The sequence below is a fragment of the Triticum dicoccoides genome, chromosome 4A (genome assembly GCF_002162155.2).
Source record: "Triticum dicoccoides isolate Atlit2015 ecotype Zavitan chromosome 4A, WEW_v2.0, whole genome shotgun sequence".
In the NCBI taxonomy this organism is placed as follows: Eukaryota; Viridiplantae; Streptophyta; class Magnoliopsida; order Poales; family Poaceae; genus Triticum; species Triticum dicoccoides.
This window is the reverse complement of record NC_041386.1, coordinates 257,664,279-257,676,762: the sequence shown is the minus strand read 5'-3', so window position 1 is coordinate 257,676,762 and position 12,484 is coordinate 257,664,279.

Genomic DNA, 12,484 nt, shown 5'->3' with positions numbered 1-12,484 from the left:
AAGTAGCAGCGGCTTTCGTGGCCAGGTCGATGTGCTTCTGAACAATGACGTCCAAAGATTCCAGCTGCTAGAAGAAGGCCAACGTCTTTCTATCCTCGTTGGCCTTGTAGTGGCCTATGTAGACGATTTCCTCGTAGACGTGGATGTGCAGGTCAATGGGTTCTTGCATGGCGAGGCGCTGTGCGGCGAGCGCGGACTCGAGGTGCACATTCTTCATCGCGACCTCTGGCACCTGGAGGGCCACCAGGGCTTGAAAGAGTTCGTCACTGTGGAGGCCGATGAGGGTGGTAGGCAATGACACTACTGTAGGATGCTGCTAAGGCGACACTAGGATCAGAGACCCTTTGTCGAAACTGTGTGCGACGCATTAATCACAAATGATGATGTAAAAACCCGTCAAAAAGATGCAAAATGTTTGCGATGAGTACATCAAACACGGTTCAAATTTTAGTTGCCTGTGCGATGAGGGGCATACGGTTCAGTTCAATTAATTGCGATTTGGCAAAACAAAAGAAAGCGGCATACAGTTTACTCGGATGAGCTGTTTGTGATAAGGCAACACAAAAGAAACGGTCAGCCAGATCAAGGTGTGTGCGATATACAACATATGGTTCACTCGGATGAACTGTTTTCGATTAGGCAACGCAACATAAACGGTTCAACCAGATCAAGGTGTGTGCAATGGAGGACATATAGTTTATTCCGATAAGCTGTTTGTGTTGTGGCAAGAGAACATAAACGTTTCACATAAACAAGATGTGTGTAATACGCAGCAAACATCCAATTAGGATGCGTTTGGTTGAAGGTGTCGTATGAATGGGTTGGGACCGTTCAATTTTTTTGGGATTGAACCATTCAATTCATGTGTTTGGCTGAATATAAGTGGTGAGCTAATTATTTAGGACGGGACCACCAGTCATGCTCACATAGTCATGCATGCAAAGGGTGGCCATTTGATTCGACCGATTTGGTTGGGTGGAACGGTTCAGCATCTTCATGGCATATTCTCTTTTTTTGGCTCGAACCATTCATGTGCTTTATAAGCAAACATGTCTATTTTCTGAATGATCCCAACCCATTCATGACCGCCCTTGCAACCAAACGCACCCTTACATAGGTGACTAGTACACACATGACATTTCCACACACCAAAGTAAACTATTACATGCATAACTAACTAGGATAAACGATCATCTACTTCTTGTGCTAGCTCAATGTTCCTTCTATGCTAAGTTTCCATTAATTGATGGAATTTTATGAACAGGCCACCGTTTCCCGCCATTTCCTCACCGATTTCCCGCCACCTAGCGATATTGCACATAAACCTAGGCGGCGCGTGACACACGGAGTCAACAAGCGCAGCCTGTAGCACATCCACCTTTCCCAAGCATGCCAACCCACCAAAGCGCCGCCTCTACCATAAACCTTGTCGATGAGGAAAACGAGTAGGCGCCACGGCCCGTCAAGGTCGAGGCGCTCCCCGGCAACGCGATGGACGACGCTGTGATGTGCGCCATCGCCAGGGTTGAGCAAACCCTTGGCGTATGGCGCTTCACCACCGCGGAACAAGATAGGCATGTCAGCACCGAGAGGCTGCAGCTCGGCGCACAATATGATCGATGGCCCATCGCAGAGCAAGCTAGGTGCGTCCATGCTGATAGGATGTGGCTCACCGCACGGTGAGACTGTTGGAGCGCCATAGAGTGAGAGGCGTGGTGCACCGCACAGCAAGAACGGATCCATCGGCCCTTGCCTGCTGTCGATAGGGCGTCGCAGCTGGGTACACATCCTTTCAGTACCCTCATTCCTTGCCAGGAGTGGGCAGAGGCCCTCTGCGCCATACTTGCACTAGAGGTCGGCCGCGCCGTACTTGCACTCGACGCCCGCCGCGCCGTTCGCATGGGTCCCGCCGCTCGCTTTGTCCGCGGCCCGCTCGATGCCAACGCGCTGGTCGGTAGGCTCGACCGCCTCCTTGGCCCAGGTGTCCACCTGGGCGCAGTAGAGAAACATGGCCGTCACATCCTCGAGCTGGTGATCTTCGATGAAATAGCCAACTTGGAGCTCAAGGTCGCACTCCAGATGTACCGCGAGCGTGTCAACCGCTTAGACGAACGCCTGCACGAGTTCAGGCAGAGCCAAGAGCTACCGCAGGCAAGGGCTGCTGGTCATGGTCTCATGGACACCTTTTATTTTGTTGAGCCGTTTCGACATGGATAGCTATGTATTCACAACAATCATAGTACTGCTCTGCTTATTGCTCTGTTTCCATGTGTGTACTCCATTTTCCGTTCTTATATGTTCTATTTCAATGTGTGTATATACGCTTTCCATTCTGTATATGTGGATGATAACAGCTAGATTCAAATTAGTATACAAAAACAGATAGAAAATGGAATTCATAATATATATATATTAGTTGTTCATTAGTTCATTACAGAATATATATAATATCATCACATATACGTGATGATACTTAACTACTAGGTACAATGCATAAAATTGAAAACGAACAATACTAAAACTAATAATCCCTCCCGGGGCAGTATTCTGGCAGCCCCTCGCCAGCAGCTCCGTGGTGCGCAGTCTCTTCCCAGCGCGGAGGCAGTACTCCACCTCCTCCGCCTCACATATCAATCTACCTCTTGCTGGCAGACGTGCGCGAACGATCTTGCCATTTCATTGGGCGCCCACCAAAGCTCCTCGTTGGTGGCACGCTGGAGCTTACCGGCCCACCTCCACGCAGCGATGATGCGCCTAGTGCCTTTGACCTTCCTTGCGAAGTACCCGTCTTCGTACACCTCCTCCACACGACGACGCGCCCGCCCCCAAAGCTCCACCGCTTCCTTTTTCCAGGTGGCATCACGGGCTTCACATGCCACCTAGTACCTGGCTTCCTCCTCCGCCATATCCTTCTTGAACGCCACTTACTTGGCTTTCTCAGCCGGCGGCAGCAACTTCCACAGACAAAGGTTGTACTGGCCCCAAAACCAATCCAAAGTTGGGTGGTCCGGTGCAACCTCGTCCAGCGGCGTGTAGGGGTCCTCGTTGCGGCTCTTCAAGTGAGCATCCTTGGGGGCGGCGACTCGTCGTCGGGGCGTGGGCAGACTGGCGGCGCCATGGCAAAGATTTGAGAGAGAGAGAGAGAGAGGGAGAGAGGGAGAGAGGGAGAGCGAAGGGAGGATGTAGATGAGAATGCGGGCGGGACGACATGAGCAAGGTAGTATTTATTGGGGGTTGGAATCTAGATCCACGGGAACAGTACACACACTGGTTGCCGGAATTTAAGAGTATTGTAGTTTGAATTACACACGATTCCCGCAGCAAAATCCGTGTGTGAACATTACTACTGGAATCAGCTTCTTTGCCGTCTGCCATGGTGGACGGCAAAGGCACAAGCCGGACGGCAAACTGTCCGTCTAAACGAGTGCGGGCAAAGGCCTTCTTTGTCGTCTGCTTCATAGAAGCGGGAGGCAAAGTGTTGCGCCGTCCGCCGTCGGAGGCCAGCAGATGACAAAGATCATAGACGGCAGTGGGGTGGGGTGAGCTCCGTTAGGGGTTAATGGTGTGCTTTGTCGTCTGCTGACAGACGACAAAGAGCTCAGCTCGGCCAATAATGGGAGGCTGCCACGTGGCCAGCTATGCCGTCTGCCAGCGGACGGCAAAGAGCTCTGAATCTTTGCCGCCTGCTGGCGGACGGCATAGCTGGCCATGTTTGCCAGTCCTATTTGGGAACTTTGCCGTCTGCCAGTAGACGAACAAGATTCGAAGGTCTTTGTCATCTGCTGGCAGACGGCAAAGTGCCCAAATAGGCAGCCCAGTGTTCCCAGTTTCTACTAGTAGCTGCCACGTGGCCTATTTGTCGTCTGCTAGCAGTCGGCAAAGCACTCTTCCGTCTGCTAGCAGACGGTAAATAGGCTATATATCCCCTGTTTTTATTGAATCCATTTAATTTGACAGGATTTCACACAGAGATATACATACATACATATCCAACATATCCAACAACATATAACAGCATGTCCAGCAACATATTTCATTAAATCCAACATATCCAACAACATAGTTCAACAAAGTCCATCCTATCCAACATATCCAGATATACATACATATCCAGAAACAAGGTTCCAACAACATATCCATATATACATACATATCCAAACAAGTTTTCATAAACAACAAGGAAGCACCAAAAGAAATAGTACAGTCCATGAATGCAAGCTTCCTCATCAAGCAAATCTGCAAATTGGGAAAGATGAAAGTTAGTAGAAGAAGAAGACTAGCTAGAAGAAAAGGAAGAGGAGGAAAAGAAGAAGAATTTATCTTCTCTTTCTTTATCTCCTCTCCTATTCTTTACCTTCTTCTTTTCTAACTAATGTAGGTAAAAATGCCATTTTTGGGCTAAGTTAGGTAACAATGCTAAGTTTGTAGGTTAATTTAGAGCTAAGCTAGGTAAATAGGTCCTTTTGGAGCTAACCTAGGTAAACTTGGTCATTTTTGAGGTAACCTAGCTAATTATGCTATTTTGACCTAACTAAGCTTATTGTATCATTTTTTGAGGACAACAAGCTAAGTATATGACATTTATGAGGTTAGCAAGGTTATTATGCCATTTACGAATAAAAACAAGTAAGAGGAGGACAAGAATAGAAGAAGAAGACGAAAATAAGAAGAAGAAGAACTTCTTCTTCTGCTTTTCTTCCTATTCCTTCTTTTCTTCCTCTTCCTTGGTTGTCTTCATCTTATTATGTCATCTGTGGACCAAATAGGCTAAATTATGTAATAGATGGACTAAATAGGCTAAATAAGAAGAAAAATACCGTTATCATGGAGGTGAAGGAAAGGTCGAGGCTGCGCCAGTGGCAGACGGAGGTGAAGGAACGGTCGGGGTTCCGTCATTGGCAGACACAGAAGGATTAGATGATGCTTGTAGGGAGGCATGCTACACCAAAGATCATTTCCAATAATGTCTCGTTAGCATGATGCAACTGAAATGTGAATACTAGTAACTAACGACCATTCAAATCAAACTCATTGTGGTTGCCGGAGCAATCTGGGGCATCGACGGAGGCATCTAACCCTTTTTCTCACACATGGTCTGCACATTTGGTTCTCACAAGTCAGTCATATTAGTTAGCAATGTGAACATTACGTGCATGATTTGGCTAATATGCACGAGAAACGTACCACGAGGAGCTCGTATAGGGCCCGATGAGACGCCTCGTTCCAGTTCCTCTCCTCCTCCAACAACTTAGCCGTCCTCTCCTCCATCTCCCTCTCCCTCTCTGCCGCCTCCCTTTTTGCCTCCTCCAAAAGTGCCTGGGTGTTCAATATCTCTTTCTCAACCAATGCCTTCAACACACCACTCCTCGTTAGCATTGTAATCATCGGCAGACGGACACACAATGTAATGGACGAAAGGTGAGAGAGTCCGTATAAATAAGCACCATGGCGAGCTCCGCGGGCCGTGCCCGAGGCGTTATCTCAGGATCAGAGCTACTCTGGTGCTTCTTGATCTGCGAGAGAGTCTTAGGACAGTGTATCAGTCCATCACCAATGGCTATGGAGCCATGGGACCTCCCACCACCAGATATCATCACCAGCTCTGTATCAAAAGGATCCTGGCTCGGGTTAAAGTCGTCCCCTTTCCCCGCCTTCCCCTCGTCTCTGTACCTCACGAGCTTGTGGTGGGAGGAGATGTTGGTGAAGCTCTCTAGATGATCTAGGTCAGACTCCAAGAATGGCTTGGCCTTCTTGTACGGGGTAGTATGGGCCATGCCATAGAGGTCGAATAGATTTGTCATAGGCTTCTTGTTGTGGTGCGCGTGAGAGAGAGGAACAAAATATTAGTGAAGGGCTCATTGCTATGTAAATAGGTCATTTTGGAGCTAAGTAAGGTTATTATGTCATTTTCGAGGAAAATAAGCTATGTTTAGGTCATTTTGGAGGTAACCAAGATTATTATGCTATTTTTGACCAAAGTATGCTAATTATGTCATTATTGAGCTATCCAAGGTAGTTATGCCATTTTTAGCTACCTAAAGCATATTTAGGCATTTTATAGAGCTATCTAAGGTTATTATGTCATTTTAGAGCTAATTATGTCACGAATGAACTAGCGAAGACTAGTTTAGGTCGTTATTGAGCTATCCAAGGTAGTTATGCCATTTTTAACTAACTAAAGCATATTTAGTCATTTTATAGAGCTATCTAAGGTTATTATGTCATTTTAGAGCTAATTATGTCATAAATGAACTATCCAAGGTAGTTATGCCATTTTTTAAGTAACTAAGCGTATTAAGTCATTTTGGAAGGGAAAAACGCTAGCATGAAGAATGAAGTTGCATGAATCATGTAGCGAACCACATACCCAATGATCCCCGTACTCAAACAAGTTGGAGATTCCTTGATGGTGTGGAAAACCTTCCATTTGGTCACGCTTATCCTTGGCCCTATATGGTGTTCGACTAGCCATTAGGGAGAGCAACACACATCCACCAACGCCTCCCTACAGTCCATCTTATCCGCACACCATCTCGGTGGTACCTAAGTTAGTCAAGAGAAATTTCAGTGCTATGCCTACGAATCAAATCAACAAAACTAAGTTCAAGGCCTTAAGAATAGGTAATTACCTCCATGTACTTCTCCTTACTCAGAAACTTGTCGCGACAATTCGTCTTGGCCCTCCTAATACCCTTCGATGCGTAGTAGTCTCGAAGGGCCTGCACCCGAGCATCGTGCCGTAAGTTCTGAAGTAGGCGCTTGCACACGGCTTCGACAACCATGGACGAGGCCTCCCGCTCTCCCTCTGAAACCCTGTAGAAGGTCTGCAATCAAACAAGACAACACTGATTAGTACAATCACTAGGTAGCGTTGATTTTTAATTCTGTAAAGGAGAAATTACACAAAACCGACAGAACACAATGTGGGCCACCGTCTCACATAAGACACCGGCGACCATCTCCTCCGGCGGGACCGGGGCAACCGAGTACAGCTCCCAGCTCAGTGCTAGCTATGGAACCTGACCCTCACCGGGCAACGTGACCCATCCAGGGAAGTGATCCCGGCAAAGCACACCAAGGACCTAGTTGGGCCTGTGGACACCAGGGGGGTGTAGCCAGCCCCTGAGGTATGACAAGGCTAACGCATTAGATATTAATTTGAAGAAACATGAAGGCAAAAGGTTAAAAAGAGTAAATACACTTACTTCAACCCATTAGGCGTAATCAACCACCTCTGGTCGAGGGTCGTCGGCACGGGTGGGAACTTTGTACCGTCACGCTGGTAGACCTTCTTTCCCTTCTCAACAAGTTCATCGTCCCTGTAGCTATCATCAGAAAAGGTGTCCTTGCTACCATCAGTAGGGCCACTAGCCTCCGGAGTCTCGTGGGAAGAAGACTCCGGGACCGGATTCTTCTGGGCCGAAGACTTTGGGACCAGACTCATGTGGAGCGAAGGATAGGTGACACGAGTGTGGTAGGGCGAAGGATCGGCGAACCGAGTCTGGTGGGGCAAAGGATCGGCGAACGGAGGCTCATGTAACGGAGTCCGAGACGGGTCCACGTCAGACGGAGCAGTCCTGTGGTCGGGTGAATCAGATGGGGGTGGCAGCGAGGAAGGCGTAGCAGCCTTCCTACCTCTCCTGCTGCCACATCCACCTTTAGCAGCCTTCTTTGTCCTCCCCCGACCTCTCCCAGCCAAAGCAGAAGCGCCCACCGCTGTTGTTTGCATACTGTCTAGCAGCGCTCTCCGGAGGTGCTAGGGTGGAATAATGGAACCACCCCTCCCAGTAGCACTCGCCGGAGGCTCGGGGCGCTCTGGACCCTTGCCCACCATCCTGTCAACACCTGCAATGACAAAAGGTAAACGAAATTAGTACAACATAAAAAATTAGAATACCTGACATGAATAATATGTATATAATTTAAGTGTATCATCATCATGAACATAATAAAAAATTGAATACCTCACATTACTAATATTACTCTGAATCGTCTATATATTCTCCGGGATCATTAAATGCATCATCATCATCACTATCAGTGACGTGCTCATCATCATCGTCAATAAATGCATCAACATGTGGAAGGCCTCCTTTATGTAATCGTTCAAGCATTGACAGGTCATCTGTAGCAGTAACTTCTTCTTGTTCCGACTCAGGGGTGAAGTCGGATTCACTATTGTTGTCTACTTCAATGTTCTGGGGTGGAGTAGAGCAGTTCTTGAAATATTTTTTGGAAAGACGTGTTTCCTGGAAGAATTCTCCTTCGTCATTTGTGTCTTGGTTAATGTGAGGTTCATAATCCTCTTCATTGGGGGGAGGTGGTCTAACACCTGGCGGCACATCATAAACGACATCCTAACAACTGAGATTTGGATCACTTTAACAGGCCCATGGTAGATAGAAAACTTGGGTTGCCTGTTGAGCCGTAATATAGACATTGGGAACATCCAAATGGGTGCTTTGTTTGATTTTGACTAGCCCTGCATGTTCATGAGTCCTTCTAGTGTCCCTCGGCTGGAACCAATAACATCTTAAGACTACGACATTTGGTAGGTTTTCACCATAGAATTGAAGTTCATAAATTGCTTCAATTCTTCCATAATACTCGATATCTCCTTCGCCGATAGCAGAGACACAACAATTTGTAGACTTTCGGTTGGCCATAGATAGCTCTTTGCCATAGGTACCAAAGCAATACCCGTTGATGTCATATTTGTCAAATGAACGAACCTTGTAGTCAAAGCCATTAGCTACTTGTCTCAATTCGGCATCCATAAACTCTGAATTAGCCTACAAGTTTAATACAAAAGGATTGTTGCATTAGTCGCAACTTAGCCAAATAAATGAAATGGTCTAATGGAAATTACCGTTTCTTGAACCAAGAGATGAAACCGGGATATTTGCCTCCTTGCTTTGCCAGAAGCTCATACTCTTCGACAGAATCCTTTTGGATCACCGCTCCATATGATAATATGGCGACATATCGACTACATCAAATATCCAGGAATAAAAGCAGTTCAAAGGAATTAGAAGTTGCGAAACAATGTACTGAGATCTTACTCGATGTACGGATGCACTTCTGCTAGGTTGTTGAGGAGATATAGCGAAATGGTCCGCCATTCTTGAACATCCAACGATACTAGTTTTCAACCACTGGCTGGTGCGAGAATCCCCTTGAATAGGCTAAGGTTGGATCGACCCTTTTTAGGGTCGTCAGCATTCTACCGAGGCTTCGGATTATGCAAATGACAATTTTTGGCTTCGTAGTGTGCTATCATGAAGTTTGCCGCCTCCTTAGTGATGAATGCCCCGGCAATCGATGCTTCACATCTATGTATTTTTACATTTTGCTCGAAGCGTCTTCTGCATCCTCTTAGTTGAGTAGCACCAACGATTTTGCACGAGCCCCCCAATCTTGCCTAGGTCGGTAGATGCAAAATCAAGTGTTGCATTGGATTAAAGAAGCTTGGCGGAAAGATCATCTCTAACTTGTAGATCAACTCCGGTGCAAACTATTCCATTTCTTCTAGGAGGCCAGGCGATAGTTCTTTCGCACAAAGAACACGGAAGAAATACCTTAGCTCTGCCACTACTAGCCATTCATCCTCAGGGATGAAGCCACACAACATCACGGGCATTATCCACTCAATCCATATGTGCCAATCATGAATTTTTAGACCAAATATTTTCAATTTTCAAGATTCGGCCCTCTCTTTAGATTTGCTGCATACCCATCGGGGAACATCAACTGCATTTTCACCCACAAAATAATTTCCCTCATAGCTGGCCTTCCAAGATTGAACCATGCCTTTGGCTTCGTCCAGTTCCGCTTTCCTTTCGGTTCTTGCATGTTTTGTAACGGTCTATCACATAGCTCCTCTTGATCGACTATAGCCTTAGTATTATCCTTTGATTTCCCCTCTATGCCGAACAATGTACCAAAAATGGCTTCGGCGATATTATTTTCAATGTGCATCACGTCGATGTTGTGTGGGCAAAGGAGGTCTTTGAAGTAAGGCAGATTCCACAAGCATGTCTTGTGAGTCCAGGCGTGTTCCTTATTATAACCCTTGAAATACCCTGGACGCTCTGGATTTGGCTCGAGAGCATTTAACTGATCTAGGGTCTGTTGGCCTGTCAATGCAGGTGGTGCAGAGTGTTTGACAACTCTACCTTGAATGAAGTTCTTCTTGTCTTTCATGAACTTATGGCGAGGATCTAGAAACAGTCTATGCAAGTCGAAGAAGTATACTTGCGCCCAGCCGTCAGCCAACGAAACTCAAGAGCTCCCTTGCATGTGGGGCACGAGAACCTTCCATGCACACACCAGCCAACGAATAGCGCATACGCCGGCAAGTCATGCGTCGAGTACATGTACCAGGCACGCATTATGATGTTTTGTTTGCTAAAGGTTTCGTATGTCTTGAACCCATTATCCCAAGCTTCTTGCAATTTGTCCTTAAGCGGTTGCATGTACACATTCATATTCTTCCCTCGATAGTTGGGCCTTGGAATTATCAACGTCAGGAAAATGTTCTTTCTTTGCATAATCTGCCCAGGGGGGGGGATTGAGTGGAATGAAAAACACAGGCCAACAACTGTATGGGCTACCGCCTGACCAAACACATTGAACCCATCCGTGCTGATGGCGACTCGAGGATGCATTGGATCTGCCTTTTTCCTTATGTAATGCATCGAAGCGCTTCCACGCTTCATCATCCGATGTGTGCATCATCATCACATTCCCATCTGCATCTAGTTTGGTTCTTTTGCCCATTTTGTGCCATGTGATCTGTCTGGCCGTCTCTTTGACCATGAAAAGGCGTTGAAGTCTTGGTACAATTGGCATATACCGAAGAACATTAACAGGTATTTTGGTCTGCGTCTTCTCACCCATACCGTTGTCTACCACAACATTCCTGGAAGACTTGCAAATGGGACAATAGTACATGGCCTTTGGGTAGTACTCATACTGAAGCCTAAATAAGACACATCCTTTCTCACATGGATGTATCTTATCGTAGGGCATCTTAAGATCACACAGGATTTTGTCTGACTAGTACAAGTTTGCAGGTAGCACATGGCCTTTGGGTAGAAATCGTCCGAATACTGTCATCATCGCGTCGTAGCATTCTCTGCCCAAGTTGAATTGAGCCTTCAAAGCCATTATTTGTGAGATGGTATCCAGCTGACAAAGCTCAGTGTGCTCGTGGAGAGGGCGTTTTGAGGACTCCAACATTTCAGTGAAGGCCTTTGCAGATTCCTCCATCTCCTCATTCGAGTCCCGAGCATCGTCAAAGTTTTGCACCATGTCTTCCATCCCGGTAACATGCTCGTCAGTGCAACGATGAACCACCTCGGCTCTGGCACGTTGGGCAGACTCGCCATGAAATGTCCATACCGTGTAACCAGGTGTAAAACCAAACTTGTACAGGTCTTTACTCATTTCAAGCTCGTCCCTCTTATTATAGTTGTCGCACCGGACACAGGTGCACCAGCTTAATTTCTGGCCATTTGCATATGCGGCTCTATCAAACCCCTTGGTTTTTGTTAACCATTCCTCAGTCCAAACTTTCTGTCTAGTGTAACCGGTGTACATCCACGCACGATCACTCATATTGACTTCCTATTGGACACACAAGAAATGTATACATAATTAAGCAAACCATATCCATCTGTTAATGGAGTTTGTCAGTTTTATTACGTCCATGCAACCTACACGCTAATAGGTAAAGATAGGCCCTAATCCCACCCGAGTATGTGTAGATTGGGTTCGTTTTCCCATGCTCTGCTCTGGATCCGATGCAAAATTTCACAGCACCTCCCCGCTGTTCTCCTGATACACGTGTCGGCAATAAGTAGAGAGGATGTCTACCTAGAGAACAATAGGGAGGAACTGAAGAAATTCCGCATCGGATCCGGAGCAGAGCATATGGGAAAATGAAACCAATCTACACATACTCGGGCTGTCCATGGATATCGTTGGATAATTCGAAAGAATCACAATTATAAATATGCAAATGCATGCATATTTATAGATGTAACCCTTTCGAACGGGAGACGCATATTGGTTATGCATACTGATGATTGACACATATAGCTAGCAAGTTTCATCGGCACGAAGACCGGAACAGAGAAAATGAAGGGGGGAGGAGGAGATGTCATTTGTGCTCACCAACGAACGCAGGGGCGGAGCTCGTCGAATGCACGGGGAGGTCGTCAAACACCACACCCTCACAGCGACGAAACGACTGCACATTTAAATACACCCGATCAACACACATATATATGATGTTTTGCGTAACAAAATCAAAAAATATATGACCTAACTCATAATTCACAAATATATGACCCCGTCAGGGTTGGGGTCGGGGTGTGGTGTCAGGGTGTCGGGGTCGATCGGGGTGTCAGGGTGTCGGGGTCGATCGGGGTGTCGGGGTCGGGGTTGGGGTGTGGTGTCAGGGTATCGGGGTGTGGTGTCA